The sequence below is a fragment of the Myxocyprinus asiaticus genome, chromosome 1 (assembly GCF_019703515.2).
Source record: "Myxocyprinus asiaticus isolate MX2 ecotype Aquarium Trade chromosome 1, UBuf_Myxa_2, whole genome shotgun sequence".
In the NCBI taxonomy this organism is placed as follows: domain Eukaryota; kingdom Metazoa; phylum Chordata; class Actinopteri; order Cypriniformes; family Catostomidae; genus Myxocyprinus; species Myxocyprinus asiaticus.
The window spans coordinates 42,002,192-42,025,149 of NC_059344.1; the positions used below are offsets into that span (position 1 = coordinate 42,002,192).

At 38.5% G+C, this 22,958-nt stretch overlaps 1 pseudogene; it reads right to left on the reverse strand.

Moving 5' to 3' along the window:
• Positions 1 to 19,616: 19,616 nt before the first annotated feature.
• Positions 19,617 to 22,309, reverse strand: LOC127439968 (uncharacterized protein K02A2.6-like; annotated as a pseudogene).
• Between the last annotated feature and the right edge of the window lie 649 nt (positions 22,310 to 22,958).

The window sequence follows — 22,958 nt, forward strand, 5'->3', positions numbered from 1 at the left end:
CCAAGGCTGCATTTATTTGATCCAAAATACAGCAAAAACAGTGATATTGTGAAATATTTTTACAATTTAAAATAACTGTTTTCTATTTGAATGTATTGTCAAATGCAGTTTATTCCTGTGATCAAAGCTGAATTTTCAACATCATTACTGCAGCCTTCAGTGTCACATGATCCTTCAAAAATCATTCTAATATGCTGATTTTCTAATATGGGCATATTTACAGCACATTTTACACATTTACACCTGAACAGATATTTGCAAGCACAAGCTTTGTTGATGATAATGAGGCAGCATAAACACTGGTTAAAATATAATCTATACATTCATATTATTTTTATATCATATTACATATCATATTTATATCATACAGCATACAATTTAAATACCTGCTTTAGCTGAAACAACATTTAAATGTAACTAAAACTTGCCTATTAGGACATACAGTATTTCAAATTTCAATACTCTGAATCCTGGCTGGCAAGTCTGGAAATAGTCCAACTAGTAAAATATGTCCATTTTTATATAAAATAGCATATCAACTAATATGTAAGTAAAACTAAAACACTTACTCATCCGAAATTGTATCCTCGGCTGGATCAAGTCACTCTTCAAACGTTCCTCGTCGGATTCCCGCTCTTCTTCTGAGGAAAATGTGAACTCTTCGTCACTATCCAGGACAATATGTTGAGCTTCCTCACCTGTATAGTGGGCCACCTTCCAAACTCGCAGAAAAGTGAATGAACTTGATGTTTTTAAGGCACTGTTTGGGGGCATTTACCATTTGCATTGATCATCTCAGCACATTACCGTATGAATGGTGCGCTCTGCTGGTGGGTGTAATCACATTAGCAATAATTAGCTGAGCCAGGAGAAACTGTACATTTCTTTGTTTCATACAGATTACATTTCAGGAGAATATTTAATTTAAATTTGAATTGTTTTATTTAAGAGACATTTTAGCTTTCTTTAGACATATGTTTCATGTTTGTCTGATAAGTATTCGAGTTTCAGTTCATTTTTGAGAAGTGTTTCAGAAAGATGCTCGTAGAGACAGAGACGGCTGAAAGCGCACCCTGTTTATTTTCTTTATTTTACAAAAGCACAAAGTTTTGTTGTTATTGTGAGTGTACACAAATAAAAGTAGACCATTTATAGTCTCTAATGATGTCTTACACTTATTTGTATGCACAAAAATGACAGAGTATTTTAAGTTGTTTCCACTGTTATGAGGAAAAAATCCAGCAGGACGCGCCGGCGTCCGTTGACCCCAGAGGGTTAAGAAGCTTTGTGATATGATCTCTGACTTCCCTATACTGAGTAGGTGGGATATGCCTATAAGGCTGGGCCACCGGTACATCATCCACTACATGAATCTCATGTTGCACTTTGTCTGTAAAACGTCTCGGTTACGAACGTAACCATGGTTCCCTGAGAGGGAACAATATGTTGCATAATTACGCAAATGAGACTACATCAGTGAGTTATGTGGTCTGAGGCATGTATACAATCACACCAATTTATTGGCTGATGGCGCTGAAGCGACGCCCATAGGGAGCTGCATCACGGAATCCATATAAGCGGATGCTTAACACCATTTTGCCAGATTTTCTGCAAGAGGCACAAACCTATGCAGCAACTAGAGAGAATGGCTAGCTAAGCAACAATGACAATGTGTAATTACGCAAATAGGACGAGATAAAATCACACCATGCGAACAGCAGCTGCCAACTCTCTAAGCCCATGTGGCAAGTTTACAGCGGTTCACAAGCGAGCTAAAGAAATATAAATCTCAAGAACTTACTCCTGATCCAACATAAATAACTTTGGGAATCAGGAGTCAAACTCTCATCCAAATTATAAAACCTAGCAAAACAATGTGGAGAGGACTACCATACAAATGTCTTCCAAAGACACACCTCTAGCCAGTGCCCAAGAGGATGCCATGTTCCTCATAGAATGGGCTCGAATACCCAGAGTTGAAGGCAAACCACACGCCTTGTAAGCACTCAAGATTGTATCCACAATCCAATGAGACAGTCTCTCCATGGACACTGTTGTGGCCAACAAAGCATACAAACAACTGCTCTGACTTACACCATAGGCTAGTAAGGGAAATTAGAGGGTTTGTGGAAATTTGTCCATTCGTTTAGTTTGCCATTGGCGCATCATGTGCGCGAGGGATAATTCCAGGTTCGTGTACCACCCTTTAGCCATCAGGATTATACACCAAATGGACATTTTCATTTTTTGGGGCTTTTCCGAGGTAATCCTCGAAGGACCCTTTTAATGGGCAAATGGATGAAAATGGGGGTGACTTCGAGCTGCAGGTGGTCTCCCAACTGACCACTGAGACCCCCAGAGTCCCACGAAACCACTATTTGTTCCCTAATCAACTATTTCTCCCAAATGACCCCTGAGACCCCCTGACCACCCGGGCCACACCCCCGAGTCCCACGGACCCATTATTTGTCCCCTAACCAACTATTTTTCCCAAATAGATATTTACACTCTGTGTCAACACGGGCCACATGTTTGGTGCCCACTGTGCCCGCCCACACCCCTTAAAAAGGCATATTTTGAATAAAACATCACAGAAGACAGCTGCCCTCTTAATATGTGATCATGCAAAATTTCGGCTCCGTTGGAGCTCATGGAGTGAAGTTAGAGCATATTCCACGTACAATTTATATCATTCATTTTCATAGCGGGTCCGTGGTCATGACTCAGAAAGGTCCAAATGAGTAAAATTTTAAATATATAGCAAAGTTTCAAGGCTCTGTGACTTGGTGAAGTGTTCATTTGACCCATCCTTGGACTGTATGTATCTATTTGTCATTGAATAGATTTGCTGTTTTTTTTTACAGTACTTCCCAATCCATGAGGGACATGGCTTTTTGATATGTTGTTTCTGAGGGCCCAACGATGAAGAATTCGAAGCCCCCAGGTCTTAGCCCCAAATTTAACCCCGTCCATGAAACCGGTGTAGAATTGCATTGGTTTAATGGGCAAGTGGGACGTCTTGAAAAGGGGGTTCCGAAGCTTGCAAGACCTTGAAATTTGAGATCCTCGATCTTCAGGGGCCCCTGAGTCAGGTCCTATAATTTGAAGGCCCTGTGTGCTTGCTAAGTATTAAAGCCTCTGATGAATATACTGCTGCATACGGGCCTACAGGTCAGCCTGTCTCATTGATTCCTATGGCAGGCAGAGAGTTGTGTTGAAAATAATGAAAAATACTTTTCTATGCCCTAGGCCGTAGTCCTCTTAGTATGTCGATAAGGGGCCCTCAACGTGTCACCGTGTGAAATTTGGGGTTCGTAGGACCTCAAGGAGCGATGCTAGAGTGCATCCCATGTACCATTTACACCAATGATTTTCACTTGCGGCTTGGTGGACACAGAAAGCTCCAAATGACTTCAATTTGAAATCTATAGATTCTCAGGGGCCCTTTAGACAGTGTGCAAAGTTTGAAGTCCAAATTACTTTGTTAAGTGCTAAATTGGCTGACTTGTGAATGAAAAGTGACAGTTCTTTTTCTGGAATATTTGTCTTGATTTTTTTTTAAGTACTTCTCAATCACTGAGGAGAGTTGTGTTGAAAATAATGAAAAATACTTTTCTGTGGCCTAGGCCTTAGTCCTCTTAGTATGTCGATAAGGGGCACTCGACGTGTCACTGTGTGAAATTAGGGTTCCTTAGGACTTCACGGAGCAATGCCAGAGTGCATTCCACATACAATTTATGCCTTTCATATTTGTAATGCTTTCATGGACACCACTCAGAATGTTCCAACTGACTCCAATTTTAAATCTATTTCTTCTCAGGGGCCCCTTAGACAGTGTGAAAAGTTTGAAGTCTGTTTGACATGCTTAAGTGTTTTATTTGCTGACCTGTGAGTGTAATGTGACAATAATTAATAGTGATTTCCTGTTTCCTTCACATTATAAAGAGATGTCCACCAAGTCATTATTTCAGGCCATTCAAATAAATTGTCTGTAGTACCGTCCCATTTCCAATGTGTCTAAAGGGCTGAAATAGATGGTTGGTGGACATTAGTTTAATAAATTCCAGGATCAGTTTATGTACTAAATATCATGTTTAGGTGAGGTAAGACTCCCCCTGAACAACATAAACCCTTCAAAACCCTCAAATTCCACTGTCCATGAAACCACTATTTCTGTGAATGGGATACATTTTTCATGGGATGTCCATATCTCAGCTCTGGACTTAGGAAGCTGAAACCTGTATTTCTGTTCTAATCTATCTATCTATCATCTGTCTGTCCGTCTGTCTGTCTATCAATATATATGCTGCGAATTTCGAGTAGATCTGAGGAAGTCGAAAATTTCACAAAACAAAACTCCAAGGGCCCTTTTAGAAAGAGGAGGCTGAGATTAGAACAGAAATACAGGTTTCACCTTCCTAAGTCTATCCAGAGCTGAGATTTGGACATCCCACATACAATTTATCCCATTCAACAAAATAGTGGTTTCGTTGAATTTGGAGGTTTTGAAGGGCTTATGTTGCTCAGGGGGCATCATAGGATCACCTAAATGTGATTTTGAGTCATACATTTCTGAACAACATGCACACTTCAAAATATAAAAATTTCACTGTCCATGAAACCACTTGTAACGTGCAGCGTGGCAGAGTGTAGACCACCCTGCAGCTCGTGACTCGATGAGATTTAATGCAGAGGGATACACTTTCCAATGTCTCGGACCAGATATCAGAAGACCATGTTCACTCAGGAGACAGTGTTTGCAACTGAGAGAAGGGGAAATGACCACACGAGACAGATGTGCATTTGAACAAGTAAGATTTATGTATTGTCTTGTTGTTTCAGTTGAAGAAAGGAAAATAAAGAAAAAGAAAACCAATGACACCAACAGTTTAGGTAAACAATTCACAAAAATAACTCCTTTGAGTAAACCTCTTAAAATTTAGTGCTCAAGGTTATTTATCCTCTTAGCTATTAATTTTCCTACTTATTGCCTAATTTTAAATTCCTAATTTCCCTTATTTAGTTAGGTTTAGTTATATTAGATTTTAGTTCTAATTTAATTTATATTAAATTACTTATCATTTACTTTTATTTCTTTTTTCCTTACATCAGTTGTAACCCGATTTCAAATATAATAACAAATACAATCCAATGTCATTCAAGACATAACCTCTGAATTATTGCTTTTCAGAACCCTTTGTGGAAACCAACAAAATAAAAGAAACACAACAATGACAATGAAATTCACAGGTAAGATACCCAATGTTACATCAACTCAATGTTCATTCAGTTAAATGTCCTTGTGAATTGTGCTCACTCTCAATGTGCAATGTAATTTGAAACTGACTCAGTATCAGTGTAACTTTTTAAACTCAGTTCAGTTATTCACTCCTATTCCTCTGCGTTTCAGCTCTACTCTGTTGAAGAGCAATGCAGTTATGCGAAACTTTGACCTTGATCCAGAATAGGATATAGTTCTTGTTCTTCACTATAAGACAATGTTCAGCAAAAGAAATGTGTAGTCCTACCACTCAGATATTCCTATTGTGAAATGTCTCCATTCCAGGCTCAGGTATACAATAGATTGGCTCGCCAGTTCCTACACAGCATTGAACACTCTTGGCTTGTTAACAGGAACAATTTAAATCCGGAATTTCTCCAGGGGAATCATCATCCAATGTCACAGGAATATATCGGAATATATATATATATATATATATATATATATATATATATATATATAAACCTTGCAAAAGACAAGGCCGGAATCACAATTAATTCTCATTTCAACAACAATAACCCTCAACATTTCAATAACTGTCTTGTAGTGTACTTAAGACATTTAAAATACACACATATGTATTTACTCTCTACATCCAGAATTAATATACTGAATACATACCCTTTTCTTTAACACATTTTCTTCAGAATTATCAACTGTCACATATGAAATAATTTCTTTCATTTGCATGTAGACTCTTATAACATGCCTCAGCACGTGTGACCATCATGCACACACATGGTTAGCAAAACTAGCACATGAGATTAACAAACTCACGTAATTCCCTAAATTAGCCATCAGTGCTAATTTATCATATGACTTACAATTATGACAAGTTCACATGAAAATATTCCACGTTTTAAACCTAAATGTTCTTATACACATGTACCCGAACCATGTATCATACGCATTTAAGAACATCAGATTCAGTAAATGATTAACCAATATTTGAATGGTAAACTACTAAATATAGTAATTATGTAGATTAATTTACCAAGAAAACTTGATAATTATCAGAAATAATTCTTAATATAGCGAAGAATTTCTATTTTATAGGACTTTTGTTGAATGAGTGTGCATCAGTTCACATTCACCTCATAGTTTCAGCACACTTCTCATGTGGAGTGCGATATACGGCAAATTAACCGAAATAGCTCTCAAATATAAACTCGTTGCTCAATTAACTTCTCTAACTCTGATTTATTTCTTTATTTCTGGCCTTAGGGACAGTGCATGTGATTTCTCTAGTGGCCAATGCTACCCCAAGTGAGAGAGTAGAATCAAGCAGCCTGTGATGACGCAACTCGAACAAAAGGTGGAGTTAACTTTAGTTACTCTAATTAATATTTTATTCTCAGTTTGCTGCATTTATTATTAGTTTCCTCCGCAAAACAACACTATTTAATTTCAGAAAACATTAAAAATAAAAACATACAAATATGTATATATGTGTATTTTAACATTCCTTTTATCCCACAGGTTTCAGCATGGTTCTAGTAACCTGGGTTACACATTATTTCTGTGAATGGGATAAACTGTATGTGGGATGTCCATATCTCAGCTCTGGATAGACTTAGAAAGCTGAAACCTGTATTTCTGGTTGCTGTAATTCTGGTGAATTTCAAGAAGATTGGAGAAATTCAACATTTTTGCACAAAAAATTTAAATTGTCTGTGAATTTTTGCTAATAAAATACACTTTTTAGCTCCTTTGCACAGTGCAATTCTCAGTATGTCCACTATCTATCTATCTATCAGATGAGAGTCATATCAATATTATATTTAGTTATTTTCTGTATATTTAACATTATAATGGACATTTAGTATGTTGGTGGACACAGGGGTAATACACCTATACAAAATTGGAAATGGACATTTAGTATGTTGGTGGACACAGGGGTAATATACCAGTACAATAAATTGGAAATGGACATTTAGTATGTTGGTGGACACAGGAGTAATACACCTATACAGTAAATTGGAAATGGACATTTAGTATGTTGGTGGACACAGGGGTAATACACCTATACAATACATTGGAAATGGACATTTAGTATGTTGGTGGACACAGGGGTAATACACCTATACAAAATTGGAAATGGACATTTAGTATGTTGGTGGACACAGGGGTAATATACCAGTACAATAAATTGGAAATAGATATTTAGTCTGGTGGACACAGGGGTAATAGACTAATACAATAAATTGGAAATGGACATCTAGTGTATTGGTGGACACAGGGTAAAAGACCTTTGCAATAAATTGGAAATAGACATTTAGTCTGGTGGACACAGGGGTAATAGACTAATACAATAAATTGGAAATGGACATTTAGTATGTTGGTGGACACAGGGGTAATAGACCTATACAATAAATTGGAAATGGACATTTAGTATGTTGGTGGACACAGGGGTAATGGGGTATTGTATGGACCAATACAATAAATTGGAAATGGACATCTAGTGTATTGGTGGACACAGGGTAAAATACCTTTGCAATAAATTGGAAATAGACATTTAGTCTGGTGGACACAGGGGTAATAGACTAATACAATAAATTGGAAATGGACATTTAGTATGTTGGTGGACACAGGGGTAATGGGGTATTGTATGGACCAATACAATAAATTGGAAATAGACATTTAGTCTGGTAGACACAGGGGTAATAGACTAATACAATAAATTGGAAATGGACATTTAGTATGTTGGTGGACACAGGGGTAATACACCTATACAATAAATTGTAAATGGACATTTAGTATTTTGGTGGACACAGGGTAAAGAGATCTATACAATAAATTGTAAATGGACATTTAGTATGTAGTTGGACACAGGGGTAATACACCTATGCAATAAATTGGAAATGGACATTTAGTATTTTGGTGGACACAGGGTAAAGAGACCTATACAATAAATTGTAAATGGACATTTAGTATGTAGTTGGACACAGGGGTAATACACCTATACAATAAATTGTAAATGGACATTTAGTATGTTGGTGGACACAGGGTAAACAGACCTATGCAATAAATTGGAAATGGACATTTAGTATGTTTTGGACACAGGGGTAATACACCTATACAATACATTGGAAATGGACATTTAGTATGTTGGTGGACACAGGGTAAAGAGACCTATACAATACATTGTAAATGGACATTTAGTATGTTGGTGGACACAGGGTAAACAGACCTATGCAATAAATTGGAAATGGACATTTAGTATGTTGTTGGACACAGGGGTAATACACCTATACAATACACTGGAAATGGACATGTAGTATGTTGGTGGACACAGAGTAAAGAGACCTATACAATATATTGGAAATGAACATTTAGTATGTTGGTGAACACAGGGATAATACACCTATACAATAAATTGGAAATGGACATTTAATATATTGGTGGACACAGGGGTAACAGACCAATACAATATATTGGAAATGGACATTTAGTATGTTGGTGGACACAGGGGTAATAGACCAATACAATACACTGGAAATGGACATTTAGTATGTTGGACTTTGGGTTAATACACCTATACAATTAATTGGAAATGGACATTTATATGTTGGTGGACACAGTGGTAACATACCAATACAACAAAATGGAAATGGACATTTAGTATGTTGGTGGACACAGGGGTAATAGACCAATACAATACATTGGAAATGGACATTTAGTATGTTGGACTTTGGGTTAATACACCTATACAATTAATTGGAAATGGACATTTATATGTTGGTGGACACAGGGGTAATAGACTAATACAACAAATTGGAAATGGACATTCAGTATGTTGGTGCTTAATAAACCTAGGTCTTTCGTGTCAAAGTTGGCAAAATGGTTGGTTAGGGGGCAGATAGTGGGTCTGTGGACAGCCCCGCCCCCTCCGGGTGGTCCGGGGGTCTCATTGGTCAACTTGGGAAAAATAGTTGGCTAGGGGATAGATAGTGGGTCTGTGGACGGTCCGGCCCCCACCAGGGTGGTCCGGGGGTCTTTGGGGGTCTGTGGGGGGATTGAGTCCCATTTGACCATTAAACGAACACAGTGCGATTAATTGCCTGTGGGACCGCCCTGCCTCGAGAGGCCATCTATATTAATGGTGAAGGCACCCATTCATTTAAGCCAGAGGTGGGACATGAGGCCATCACCCCATGGGTCAAGGCCGAACTGCAGGGGAAATGCTCATTCAGGAGGATTTCTTTAAATGCCTGTCGCGGGGGTCCACGGGGTCCGAGACGCGGCTCCACATCACAGATCGTCCCCATAGGCCCCCCGGAAGGAAAGGGTGTTCACGAACCAGTGACCACTTCCCCATTTCCTAAAGGCTACGTTACCACCTGATGAAAACCTTGGCCTAAGGGAGGTAAGGTATGTCTAAACCATTGGCAGCTGTAATCTTCAGCCAACCTGCTGTGGACAGCATATCTTCATCCTCTCCAGACAGGTGTTCTCAGAAGAAACTCTCAGAAACAGGACTGACTTCCTGTATCACGTAAACAAGAGGTCATCACTCCACTAATCTTTAGATTAATGACAGGACATTTCCCCACAGCACGCTTGCGTAGTCGGCAAGTATTCACGACAAGTATTGATATTGGCTGTGCCTATGGACTGCCCTCACACTGCCTGGCTCACAGTAAGCCAGGGTGCAAGTGTCCCCTGCTTCACTGACAATTTAGCATTCTCTGTGACAGTCTGTTTGTTTTTCTTCACACACTTCTTAGCTATGTGTCCTACTCTATTATATCAGAAACATATTGGCTGGCCATCATCTGTAAACCGTGGCTGCATCTTGGGTTTACTATAAGCCACAGGTTCTGACTTAGTGCACTGCAAATTGAGTTTACTGACAGCTTGTGTTAGATCTCCTATAGCTTTTTTCTTGTTCTGCTACAATTTGTAAAACTTATTTAAGAGTAGCAGGGTTTTTCTCAGGCATACCAGCAGCAACACACTGAGCTTCTGCTGTCTCAGACACAACACTTCTGTTGCTGACTAATTTTGTGACACAAGTTTTAGGATCTTCTAGAGACCACATTAGGGGTTCATCTAACAGTTGGTGTTGACTGGTTGTCTCTCACAAGCTCATGAAGCTCCCTTCTAAGGCCCGTGTCCTTAATCCCCTCAATGAATTGATTTCGGATTGTCAAATTCACATTTGATATTGCATTTGATGATTGTTTCAGGATAGAACTCCTTCCATTTGTTTATGGCTATAGAATGTTTGTAATAACCAAGACACTGCACTTTCTTGAAAAGCTTCTCCCAGGTACAAAAAGAGGTCACATGGTCACTTTGGTTCATTTCCCATCTGTAATCTGACCTCCTCTAAAGCTTCCACCTTTAAGTTGGAGAGTATGAGGTCTAACTGGTCCACAGTGATCTGATTTCTAGCATGTAACAACCTCTCTACTTGTTCAGTAAACTCATCAACATATCTCCCATCTTTGCTCAAATCACCACTAAATGGTTGAATGTGATATTCTCTTGACACAACCTGGTTGTCTCTCTACTCAAATTGGCAATAGCTTCCATGGTCTCATCATGCCTTCTGACTTTCTTGAATCTGTCCCTGAATATCATGCATATGTTCACCATCAGTGTTTTGTAATACTGAACTATCATCATCAGATTGAGATGTTTTGAAATGTTCAAATTATCTCAGTTTCAGTAAAAATCAGTGAAAGTTCACTTGTGGGCAAAAAGTCTCTTAATCAGACCATTTTTTTTTTTTTCTTCTGGAGCAAATACATATGTTGCCAAATGTCTGTATAATACTTCTATATTCTCTTGTAGACAGACACTGGACTGGTGTCTCATCAAACAGTACCTCCGTGGAATCAGTGGAAATCAAGTGTTCTCTCTCTCTCTCTCTTTCATCCAGCAGTCTCGTCACTTGCCATGTCACCTCTGGCTGATGTCCGTTCACTAGACAACTGCACCAAAAAGACAGCCTCCACTCTGCAGTGTTGTGGATTCAAATTTCATGACTTGAGTTACAAATTTGATGACTTGCAACTCGACTTAGACTTGGACAACAATGACTTGTGACTTGACTAGGACTCGAGCCCTATGACTTGGAAAGACTTTATACCTTCTAAAACCAAAGATCAGAGTTGTGCAGTTAAAAATCTGTAGCAAATCAACCATTAATTTCCCCAGTAAACAATTCATTCGATTTTCAAATCTGCATTTCCACACTCCAAATTCAACCAATCAGACAACCAACCAATCAACTTCACGAGAGCAAGACCAAGTTTGCAAATCGTGCATTCAAGGATGACACAGCCAAAATGACACAAAAGGTTATATCATTAGGATATATATCATTTGGATATAAAGAATACAATATCGAAGGTAACAAAAGTATTGCAACATGTAGAACCTGTGGTTTCAACAACATGCAATTTTGGCAGGCATCTGAAACCCACAGACAGAGGTATGTTGAGATTGTTAATTGTTACATGTCAGATATGGTTCAGTAGCATTTAATTTATCATGTTAGCTGGGTCAGCTAGCCACTATATTATAAGGATGAGACAATATATCAAATTCTGATATCACGAACAAAAAAATGACGAACCATCGAGGCTCAATATGATTCATCTTTTTTATTTTATTTTTATTCGCAACAAACATCAAACATCATAATCTTTTTAAATAGATTTTACCCCTACTGCACTTATTTCTTCACTGTTTACAGGGTTCTCACAAGGTGTAGTTCTCCTTGAAGTGCTTAAAGTTCTTGAATTTAGCATTTAGAAATGTAAGTACTTGAATATATGCAAAATCACCTTGTTTTGTTGAAAAGTGATTGAGATTAAAACAGAGCATTTCTTCCGCATAATGTGAGTCCATCAAAGATGAGATCCACACACTCCACTTTCATTGAATGACATGTCTTTTAATTTCCTTGCTGTTATTTGCAGTCAGATAAAAAAGCAAAAGTATATATAATTTTTAATAACAAATAGCATGGATGTCCTTAAAAAAAGAGACTTCTCTCTCGTTAATAAACTGTCTGCGAGACGCTTGCATAAAGTGACAGTGCCATTTTTGGTCTTGTAAAGGAATATTCCAGGTTGAATACAAGTTAAGCTCAATCAACAGTATTTGTGGCATAATGCTGATTACCACAAAAATTATTTTAACTCATTCATCTTTTCTTTTATTTTATTTAAAAAGAAGAGTAAAATTGCAGTTAAAGTAAGGCATTTACAGATGGAAATTAAGAAAGCCAGTCCATAAGCATTAAAATACACACAGTTTTAAAAGTACAGCCACTAGACATAAACATTATATGTGTTAATATGATTTTAGTGCAATATAATCAGGGAGTTACTGGCATTATGGCATTTACCAGATTGCAGTGTTTACCACAGTTACATTGTCATAACAACAAAGTTGAAATACTGGATATACTTTACTTTTGAAACAGTGTGTATTTTAATGTTTATGTATTGGCCCCATTCACTTTCATTGTAAGTGTTAATTTATTTAAGATTCATTATTATTATTATTTAACAAGGGACGAGGCTAAATTATTTTTTCTGGTAATCAACATAATGCCGCAAATTCTGTCAATTAAGCTTAACTTGGATTGATCTCAGAACATTTCTTTATTAATAAATAACATATAACTCCACGGGACTCTGGAGTACTACATTATGATTGGTCAATGGTGCCATCTAGCGGTCTAATATCTCTGCGTAACGTCTGCACATCCGGGAATAAAGATGTATCAGACCGGTCATCTAGGTGCTGCCAATCATCTTTCCTGCTTCTCGTATCACTGTGCTACAAGTAAGCGAACAAAATAATTTCAAATCAAATCAATGATTCATGTCCATTTATTTGGCCTTTTCTTTAGAAAAAAGCAAAGATCTGTGTTGCAGTGAGGTGCTAACAATGCAAGTGAATGGGGTCCAACTTTTGAAAGTTTTAATACTCATTTTGTCAAACATATAGCCACAAAACAAACAATATGCATGTAAACAAGATTTTACTGTGATACAATCACTTACTAACTTTTGTGTGTAAAGTTATAGCCAAATTTACAACTTTGTTGCCATGACTATGTAATGTCAACAACCCCTAAAATGACTGTAAAAACAAATAATACATGAGTTTTATCAAAATAATGAATCTACGTGCTTTTAGAATATTATAAGTTCACATTTCTGCCTTTAAACCCTCCAAAAATGTGCCCCATTCACTTCCATTGTAAGCAGGGTTGGGGAGTAATGAAATTCATATAACGGGAATACGTATTTAAAATACAAAATATAAGTAACTGTATTCTACTAAATCATTGGTATTTAGAATACAGTTACATTCAAAAAGTATTTAGATTACTGAACAGATTACTTTGCATTTTATTGTCATTTGTTTCATTTAATATTTAGTCCTTTCAGATGGAAAACATTTATACATATAAATGATGCGATCCAAAGTGCATTTGAACAGCGGTGAAAGACTTACTTATGATGTGTTACATTCATACGAGCAGACTGAGAAGTAAGTTTGAAGTAAGTTTGGAGCACAAGAAATAGAAATAAACCTTATGTAAATTGTCAGCTTTACGCTAAGCTAAAATGCTATTTCTAGCCATTTTACATGCGCATGTTACCAGGCACGATCATATGTTTTTATCAAGAAAATTCACGTTAGATCATAATTTCTTTTTTTCTAGTAAGACCTTTGATATTAGGGCAAAAATCGTATTCTTGATAATAATTTTTGTATTGTTTTCCTGTAAAAATATCTAAAAATCCTTAAAACAAGATCAATTTGATTACTCTTGTTTTAGAAACAACACTGCATAAGATATTTAGGTTTTTCAGAGAATGTATTTTTAACACGTGTATTTTGTCTTACTGTACTGGCAGAGTTTTTATAGTCAAAACAAGTGAAAAAAATCTAACAGTGCTGAAGAAGTAATCCAAAGTATTTAGTATACGTTACTGACCTTGAGTAATCTAACAGAATATGTTACAAATTACATTTTACAGCATATATTCTGTAATCTGTAGTGGAATATATTTCAAAAGTAACCCTCCCTGATTGTAAGTGCCTCACTGTAACCTCGATTTTTGCTTTTTTGTTTTTAAAGAAAAGGATAGATGAGACTAATTAATTTTTATTTTAATCAGAATTATTCCACAAATGCTTTCGATTAAGCTTAACTTGTATTAAACCCTGAATATTCCTTTAGGACACACTTGTAACTTTCAAGCACATCTCTAGGCAGACAAATTGAACTGAGATAGATCGGTGCCCTTAGTGAAAATAGTCTATACCTCATCTCACATGAAATTGAACAGGGAAGTGATGAACATTCTTTAAAAGCCTTCCTGATATAAATTAGTATATGTTTGCTATAGTAATTCATACTCAGACACTAATTTGTGCAAAAAGCTCTAATGACTTGTTTAAGACTTGTAGCTTAAAGTTGAGGACTTATGACTTGACTTGGACTTGCCTGTCTTGACTTAGGACTTGACTTGGGACTTGCTTGTCTTGACTTAGGACTTGAATACAAAGACTTGAGACTTGTAAAACAATGACTTGGTCCCACCTCTGCTACTCTGTGTCCCACTGGCACCCTATCTTCACCTCTACCGTAATTTAAGAAGAAAGATACCCCACTCCTGGTACCAAAAATGTAGCTGGTGGGCTGCAAATAACCACACCAGACACAAAACTATTTATTCTTGGGGTTTTATCTCATGGCTGTTTACTAAAAAGGGAAAAAACAGCAGTCAGTGGGGCCATATATATATATATATATATATATATATATATATATATATATATATATATATATATATATATATTTAAGTGTATTACAACAAAATACAACAAATGAAATATGGTAGAGGCTAATGTCAAAATAAAATACAAACAAGGCATTAGTCATGACCCATTGTCACGTATTGGACACCTGTTAAGACTCTTATTTTGAAAGTTCCTTTGTTTCCCTCCATTGTCTCTGTCTTCAGTTCCTACCTATCCCAGGTGCTCCCCATTTACCTTGTTATCCTTGTGTGTATATATCAGTGGCGAATTCTTAGGGCCAGCAAAGCCTTCTCTGCTGGCCTAACATGCCAAATAAATAAATATTTTTCTTACTTTCATTCTCAATCACCTTTTTGCCTATGCATTTTTAACCACTTTCCACTCTTAATAAATCTACAAACAAATAGAGAAAAAAGAAAAGTTTATCCAGTCAGAATTTATTCCTTGATGCTTACAAGCAAAGTGTGACAACTGTTTTACAAATCACATGCCTGAAGCAGCATGTGTGTTTGAGCTTCACCCCTTCAGGCCTTCAGAATTTCTTTAGAATCCCTCACCAGTGCAAATGAATGGGCAACTAAAGTCAGACTGTCAGATTCATCAGCCAATCAGATTGATTTATATGTTCTTGGTGGGTGTGATCTTTAGGATATGTCTCAGTTGAGGCCTTCTAGCTGGCCTTGAGTGACGCAATCACGCTTTAAGTGATGTACCTAATTTGAAAGCGAAGAGCACGAGATCTTGCTGACGAGTCGGCTGTCACTGCTGCTATTGCCATTGAGAAAGAGATCCTTATGGTCTTAAAAACAGGAGATATTCTGCATGACTGTGTGATTGCTTAATTTATTAAACAGAAAAGGAGGACTGATTTTCACTTCAAGCAAATTGGTAAGTGCTTTTTGCATTGATATACAGATGTGCTCAAAAGTTTGCATACCCTTGGAGAATTGGTAATATATGTACCATTTTTAAAGAAAACATGAGTGAGCAGGCAAAACACATTTCTTTTATTTATTATGGGATTCATATTCAATAGTAGGTTATAACAGAATGGCACAAGCATAAAACAAAACATGGCAACAAAGAAAAAAAATGAAATGACCCCTGTTCAAAAGTCTGCATACCCTTAGTTCTTAATACTGTGTATTGCCCCCTTTAGCATCAATGACAGTGTGCAGTCTTCTGTAATAGTTGTCTATGATGCCCCAAATTCTTGCAGGTGGTACACCTGCCCATTCGTCTTGGCAAAATGCCTCCAGTTCATGCAAAGTCTTTGGTTGTCTTGCATGAACCGCACGTTTGAAATCTCCCCAGAGTGGCTCGATGATATTAAGATCAGGAGACTGTGATGGCCACTCCAGAACCTTCACCTTTTTCTGCTGTAACCACTGGAGGGTAAACTTGGCCTTAAGCTTAGGGTCATTGTCATGCTGGAAAGTCCAAGAGCGTCCCATGCACAGCTTTTGTGCAGAAGAATGCAAATTGTCTGCCAGTATTTTCTGATAACATGCTGCATGCATCTTGCCATCAATTTTCACAAGACTCACCTTGCCTTTAGAGCTCACACACACCCAAAACATCAGTGAGCCACCACCATGCTTCACAGTGGGGATGGTATTCTTTTCACTATAGGCCTTGTTGACTGTGACCATAAAGCTCTGTTTTGGTCTCGTCACTCCAAATTACAGTGTGCTAGAAGCTGTGAGGCATGTCAAAGTGTTGTCAGGCATATTGTAACTGGTCTTTTTTTTTTGTTGGCATTGGCGCAGTAAAGGCTTCTTTCTGGCAACTCGACCATGCAGCTCATTTTGTTCAAGTTTCGTCGTATTGTGCTCCTTGAAACAACCACACCATCTTTTTCCAGAGCAGCCTGTATTTCTCCTGAGATTACCTGTGGGTTTTTCTTTGTATCCCAAACAATTCTTCTGGCAATTGTGGCTGAAATCTTTCTTGGTCTACCTGACCTTGGCTTGGTATCAAGAGATCCCTGAATTTTCCACTTCTTAAGTGATTGAACAGTACTGACTAGCATTTTCAAGGCTTTGGATATCTTTTTATATCCTTTTCCATCTTTATAAAGTTCCATTACCTTGTTACGCAGGTCTTTTGACAGTTCTTTTCTGCTCCCCATGGCTCAGTATCTAGCCTGCTCAGTGCATCCACGTGAGAGCTAACAAACTCATTGACTATTTATACACAGACACTAATTGCAATTTAAAAAGCCACAGGTGTGGGAAATTAACCTTTAATTGCCATTTAAACCTGTGTGTGTCACCTTGTGTGTCTGTAAGAAGGCCAAACATTCAAGGGTATGTAAACTTTTGATCAGGGCCATTTGGGTGATTTCTGTTATCATTATGGTTTAAAAAGGAGCCAAAAAGTTATGTGATAATACATGGCTTCATATGATGACTATCCTTAAATAAAAGACAGTTTTTTTGCATGATCAGTCATATTTTCAAAATCAATGCCAAAATTTCACAATTTCTGCCAGGGTATGCAAACTTTTGAGCACAACTGTAGCAACATCAGGAGTTTTCTAAGTGTAAATTAGGCTGCTTGAGCATTCAGTGTCGGATCAAGTTTTGAAAAGTAGTGCTGCGTTCCATTCAACTCGGAAAGTCGGATTTTACAACTTCCTACTAGGAAAAGTGCAATGGAATGCATCTTGAAGTCAGAATTACAACTTGTAGGCTCGTGCAGAAATTCTCAACTCCAATTTCGTGGAGATGCAGGGGCATGATGTCCAGGGTTGGGGAGTAACGGAATACATGTAACGGGAATACGTATTTAAAATACAAAATATAAGTAACTGTATTCCACTACAGTTACAATTTAAATTAAAGCTGCAAGCAGCGATGAATGGGCCCTCGCACCCTGGTGCACGTTGGGGCTGCTGTGCCAGGGGAATGTCACTCCAATTCGTTTAGCATTTTTTAGCACTTAAATGTTGTTAAGAGTGTATCGCAGTGTAAAACATGTCATTTCCTGTTGCCAGTAGGTGGCACTATTACTATAACTGAATATTGGCATGTAGGTGTATTCAGGCCGGGACTGTTATCAAACATGTGAAGTTTTGGGCAGATTGGACATTGTATGTTTGAGTTACAACAACTTCCTGTTTAATGGCGAAACATCGAAATTTGTCAGGCCGTCACGGCCACACCGTGCAGTGAAAACTCAAAAGCTTCACAATTTAGCATCGCCAAGGCCTTTAGATTAGAATATCCAAATATGAAGTAGATCTGATGAAATATCTAGGAGGAATTTGTTAAAGTACGAGGCCTGGAAATGGCAAAAACTGAGCAAAAATTGAAGAGAAAAATCTAAATGGCTGACTTCCTTTTGAGTTTAGGGCATGGGTTTAAGAGACTTTTTTGTAGGTATTGGCATGTTACACATTTGTCCCGATTTTCATATGTGTAGGTGAAACGTAGCGTAAAGCGCACATCGTTGAAAGTTTATAGGTGGCGCTATTGAGCCATTTTGCCACACCTAATTCTGAAACCCATATCAGATGTAAATTTTCACCACTTCTGATGTGTGTGCAAAGTTTTATGAGTTTTCGAGTATGTTTAGGCCCTCAAAAATGTGATTCATTTGAGAAAAAATAATAAACGCCTAGAAGAACAATAGGGTCCTCGCACCATCGGTGCTTGGGCCCTAATAATTGGTAATTAGAATACAGTTACATTCAAAAAGTATTTTGATTACTGAAGACTTGCATTTTATTGTCATTTGTTTCCTTTAATATTTAGTCCTTTCTGATGGAAAACATTTATCCATATAAATGATCTGATCCAAAGTGCATTTGAACAGCAGTGCAACACTTTCTTATGATGTGTTACATTCGTACGAGCAGACAGAGAAGTAAGTTTGAAGTAAGTTTGGAGCAGAAGAAATAGAAGTAAACCTTGTGTAAATTGTCAGCTTTACGCTAAGCTAAAATGCTATTTCTAGTCATTTTACATGCACATGTTACCAGGCATGATCATATTTTTTTTATCAAGAATTCACGTTTGTAATATTCTTGGATGCAGCTCACATATGAGACACAGAGGGGAATTAACTTTGTCTTTTATTCCACAGACCCCGAACACATGAACAAGGCAGCTGGCATCAACAACTGAGAACTCTCCTACAGGATTACAGACTCTGAAGTAATGTTGCATGTCTAAATGTAGAGCGCCCTCCACTGGTAAACTAAACATTACACTTACATTTATTACATTCTTGCCCTGCGGCTGGGGAACTCACCACTACTCTAATTATAATCTTTCAGATAACTTGGAGTCTTTATAGTACATGTAGACCTTCTCAACTCAGGTTTTTCCATCCCAAGGAAAGTTTCTGACAAAGCCACTTCAGAAGTATCTCCCAGTGTTTGTTTTACATGACTTTCCCCAGAGAATGAGGAACCTGAGTCTTTTGTAGATGGCATTGGAATGTCAGCATCTGGCAATGAAGTGTCTAACAACTCTGGTACTGGTGCTACAGGCATTGCATTGTGCCTGTCTCTCACCTGATCAATATGTCAGCACAGTACTTGCCCACTTCCCAATGCTACTGTGCACGATACAGGACCAGTCTTTTTCTGTACTGTTCCTGGAATCCAAGTAGGTTCAGAGCTGAAGTTTCTAGTATACACTGGGTCATCCTCCACAAGATGTCTTTCTTTTGCATGTTGGTCATGGTACAATTTTTGTCTCAATTGCTTGTTCCGCACTTGACTTTTAAAATCAGGATGAATGAGATCCAATGTAGACCGCAGTTTCCTTCCACACAGCAGTTCAGCGGGTGATTTGCCAGTGGTAGACTGTGGTGTAATTCGGTAACTGAACAGAGCTCTGGCTAGCTTTGTTTCAATGGAATCTCCAGCACTATTTTTCATCAGTGTTTTGAATGTTTGAATGGCCCTTTCGGCCAGACCATTGGAAGATGCATGGTAGGGTGCTGTGGTTATGCGTTTGATGCCGTTTCTTTCCATAAACCCTTGGAATTCAGCACTGGTAAAACAACTGCCATTGTCTGACACCACTACTTCTGGTATCCCATGTTGGCTAAAGGTTTGTCTTAAGCACTGAATGGTAACTGTGGATGTGGACTTGTTCAACGGATAAACCTCTATCCATTTTGAATATGCATCTACCATGATCAAGAACATTCTACCCATCCACGGACCAGCGTGATCAATGTGAATCCTTCTCCACGGTTGCTATGGCAACTCCCATGGATGCAGTGGCGCGTTCACCGGAACGTTTCTGTTCTCCTGACAGACTGCACAGATTTGACCAATGCTTCCACCTCTGCATCCAAGTGTGGCCACCACATATAGCTCCGCGCCAGGCCTTTCATCCTGGTAATTCCCAGAAGGGTTTGGTGTAGCTGTCTTAGAAGAGCCGCACGGCCCGGAGGCAGAATCACTACACGGGCCCCCCCATAACACACAGCCTTCCTGTATGCTGAGTTCATCCTGTTTTTGTTTTTTTTTACATATGACTGAAAAGCTGGGTCCTCCAACTTCTTGGGCCAACCTCTTAGGACATATTCCCCCACGCTTGCCAAAACAGCATCTTTGTCTGTCCATTTCCTCACTTGTTCTGCTTTTACTAGAGGCACATCATTTTCTTCCAGCAGCAGCACTCTCTCTTCCTCTGCTGGAGTCTCCACTCCTTCTTCCATCAATGGCAGCCTGCTCAATGCATCCACATTTTGGTGCTCTTTACCAGCTCTGTACACAATGGTGTACTCGTATCCACACAGTGTGACTGCCCACCTCTGTATACGCGGGGATGCCATTTGTGGCACCTCTCTCATTTCGTTAAACAGCGATATCAGAGGTTTGTGATCCCTCACAATAGTGAACTGTCTAGCATACAAGTAAGTGTGGAATTTCTTTACTCCAAAAAAAAAAACAGCTGGACCCTGTTTTTCCAGTTGAGAATATTTTTTCTCTGCTGCATTTAATGTTCATGAAATAAAACCTATCGGTCTGTCTGTTCCATCTTCCATTCGATGCGACAGCACCGCACCAACCCCGTAAGGGGAAGCATCACAAGCCAGGATGAGTGGATTAGTGGAATCATAGTGCACTAAGATGACAGATGACTGAAGAAGATTCTTTGACATCATGAAAGCTTCTTGCTGCTCGCAGCCCCATGCCCATTTTTCATCTTTTCTCAGAAGTGTATGCAAGGGAGCCAACAAGGTTGACGAGTTGGGCAGAAATTTGTGGTAATAGTTCAACAAACCTAAATAAGCCTTCAGTTCACTCACAGTTTGTGGTGTAGGATATTCTTTTACAGCTTGTGCTTTTTCTGCTAATGGCTGTAATCCTGTGGCATTAATTTTGTGACCTAAATATACCACTTCCTCTCCCAAGTGGCACTTGCTCCTTTTCAGTCTCATTCCACTCTTTTCTAGCCTACTCAGTACCTCATCCAAGTTCCGCAGATGTTCTTCTTCAGTAGCCCCTGAGACTAAAATGTCATCCAGATAAACTGTGACGTGTGTGATGTTTTGCAGAATCCCTTCCATTGTGCGCTGGAAGATCGCTGGACTCGAAGTAACTCCAAATGGTAGCCTGTTGTAAGTATACAATCACTTGTGCATGTTAATTGTAACATAATTCTTGGAATTTTCATCCAGCATTATTTGTTTATACACATGACTCATGTCCAGTTTAGAGAATTTTTTTCCTCCAGCCAACTGAGCAAATAAATCTTCCACCTTGGGAATTGGATACTGCTCCACACTAGATGCTCGATTTACTGTGAGTTTGTAATCCCCACAAATCTGGATAAAACCATCAGGTTTCCTGACTGGAACAATGGGATCTGCCCACTCTGCAAACTGTACTGGTTCAATGATCTTGTCTTCCATCAGCCTCTGGAGTTCTCTCTCTACCAGTGGTCTAACATCATATGGCACTCGCCTTGGCTTGTAGAATCATGGCTGGGCCTCGGGGTTGACATGAATCTTAGATGTTGTACCTTTAAGTTGACCCAACTCTTCTTTGAACACCTCAGAGTGTCTCTCCAATATGTCAGCCAACTTAAGTGCTGGTACATTTGCAACTTTATTTACCAGCTGAGGCAACAAACATAATTCCTGTAGCCAACTTTGTCCCAACAAATTAGGTCCCGCCCCCTCCACAACAATCATTACCAGTCTCTTCTCTATATTCTGGCTCTGCACTGCCACTGTAGCCATACAAAGCACCTCCATTTTCTCACCTGTATACGTTTTCAGCTTCAGATGGCAAGGGCTCAATTCTGGCATGTCTGTTTTTTCCACATCTTTGAATATTGATCTTTGCTGATGATCGTCACTCCACAGCCTGTGTCAACTTCAAATTCCATCTCCATGCCATTCACTTTAATGGTTTGCGTGATAGGAGCAACCCTAGGTAAGTCTTGAGATACACTGTATATCGTGTTAATGTCACTTGTGTCGTCTTTGTCACTCACCCCTTCCTCTCTCACAAGAAATGTTCCTTTTTCCTTTTTCTCTCCTCTCTGCCCTTTGTGTGACACTTTTTAACCACAGCAGCTACTGGCTTAGTCTTGCATGCCCTCTTTATATGTCCGCGCCTTCCACATTTATGGCAAAGTTCATTAGCAAACCTGCATTCTTCTGGAGAATGCTGCCCTTTACATATGTGACACATTTGGTCTTTGTGCCGTACCTTCTGCTCAGATGAGTACACTTTGTGTACTGCTTTTTGCCCTTTTACTGATCTCACAGCCTGTCCAGTCTCCTCTGTCAGCAGTCCTTGCAGATTTTTACATTTTTGTTTGCAGATTCCATAGCTTGACATATACACTATATTGCCAAAAGTATTCGCTCATCTGCCTTTAGACGCATATGAACTTAA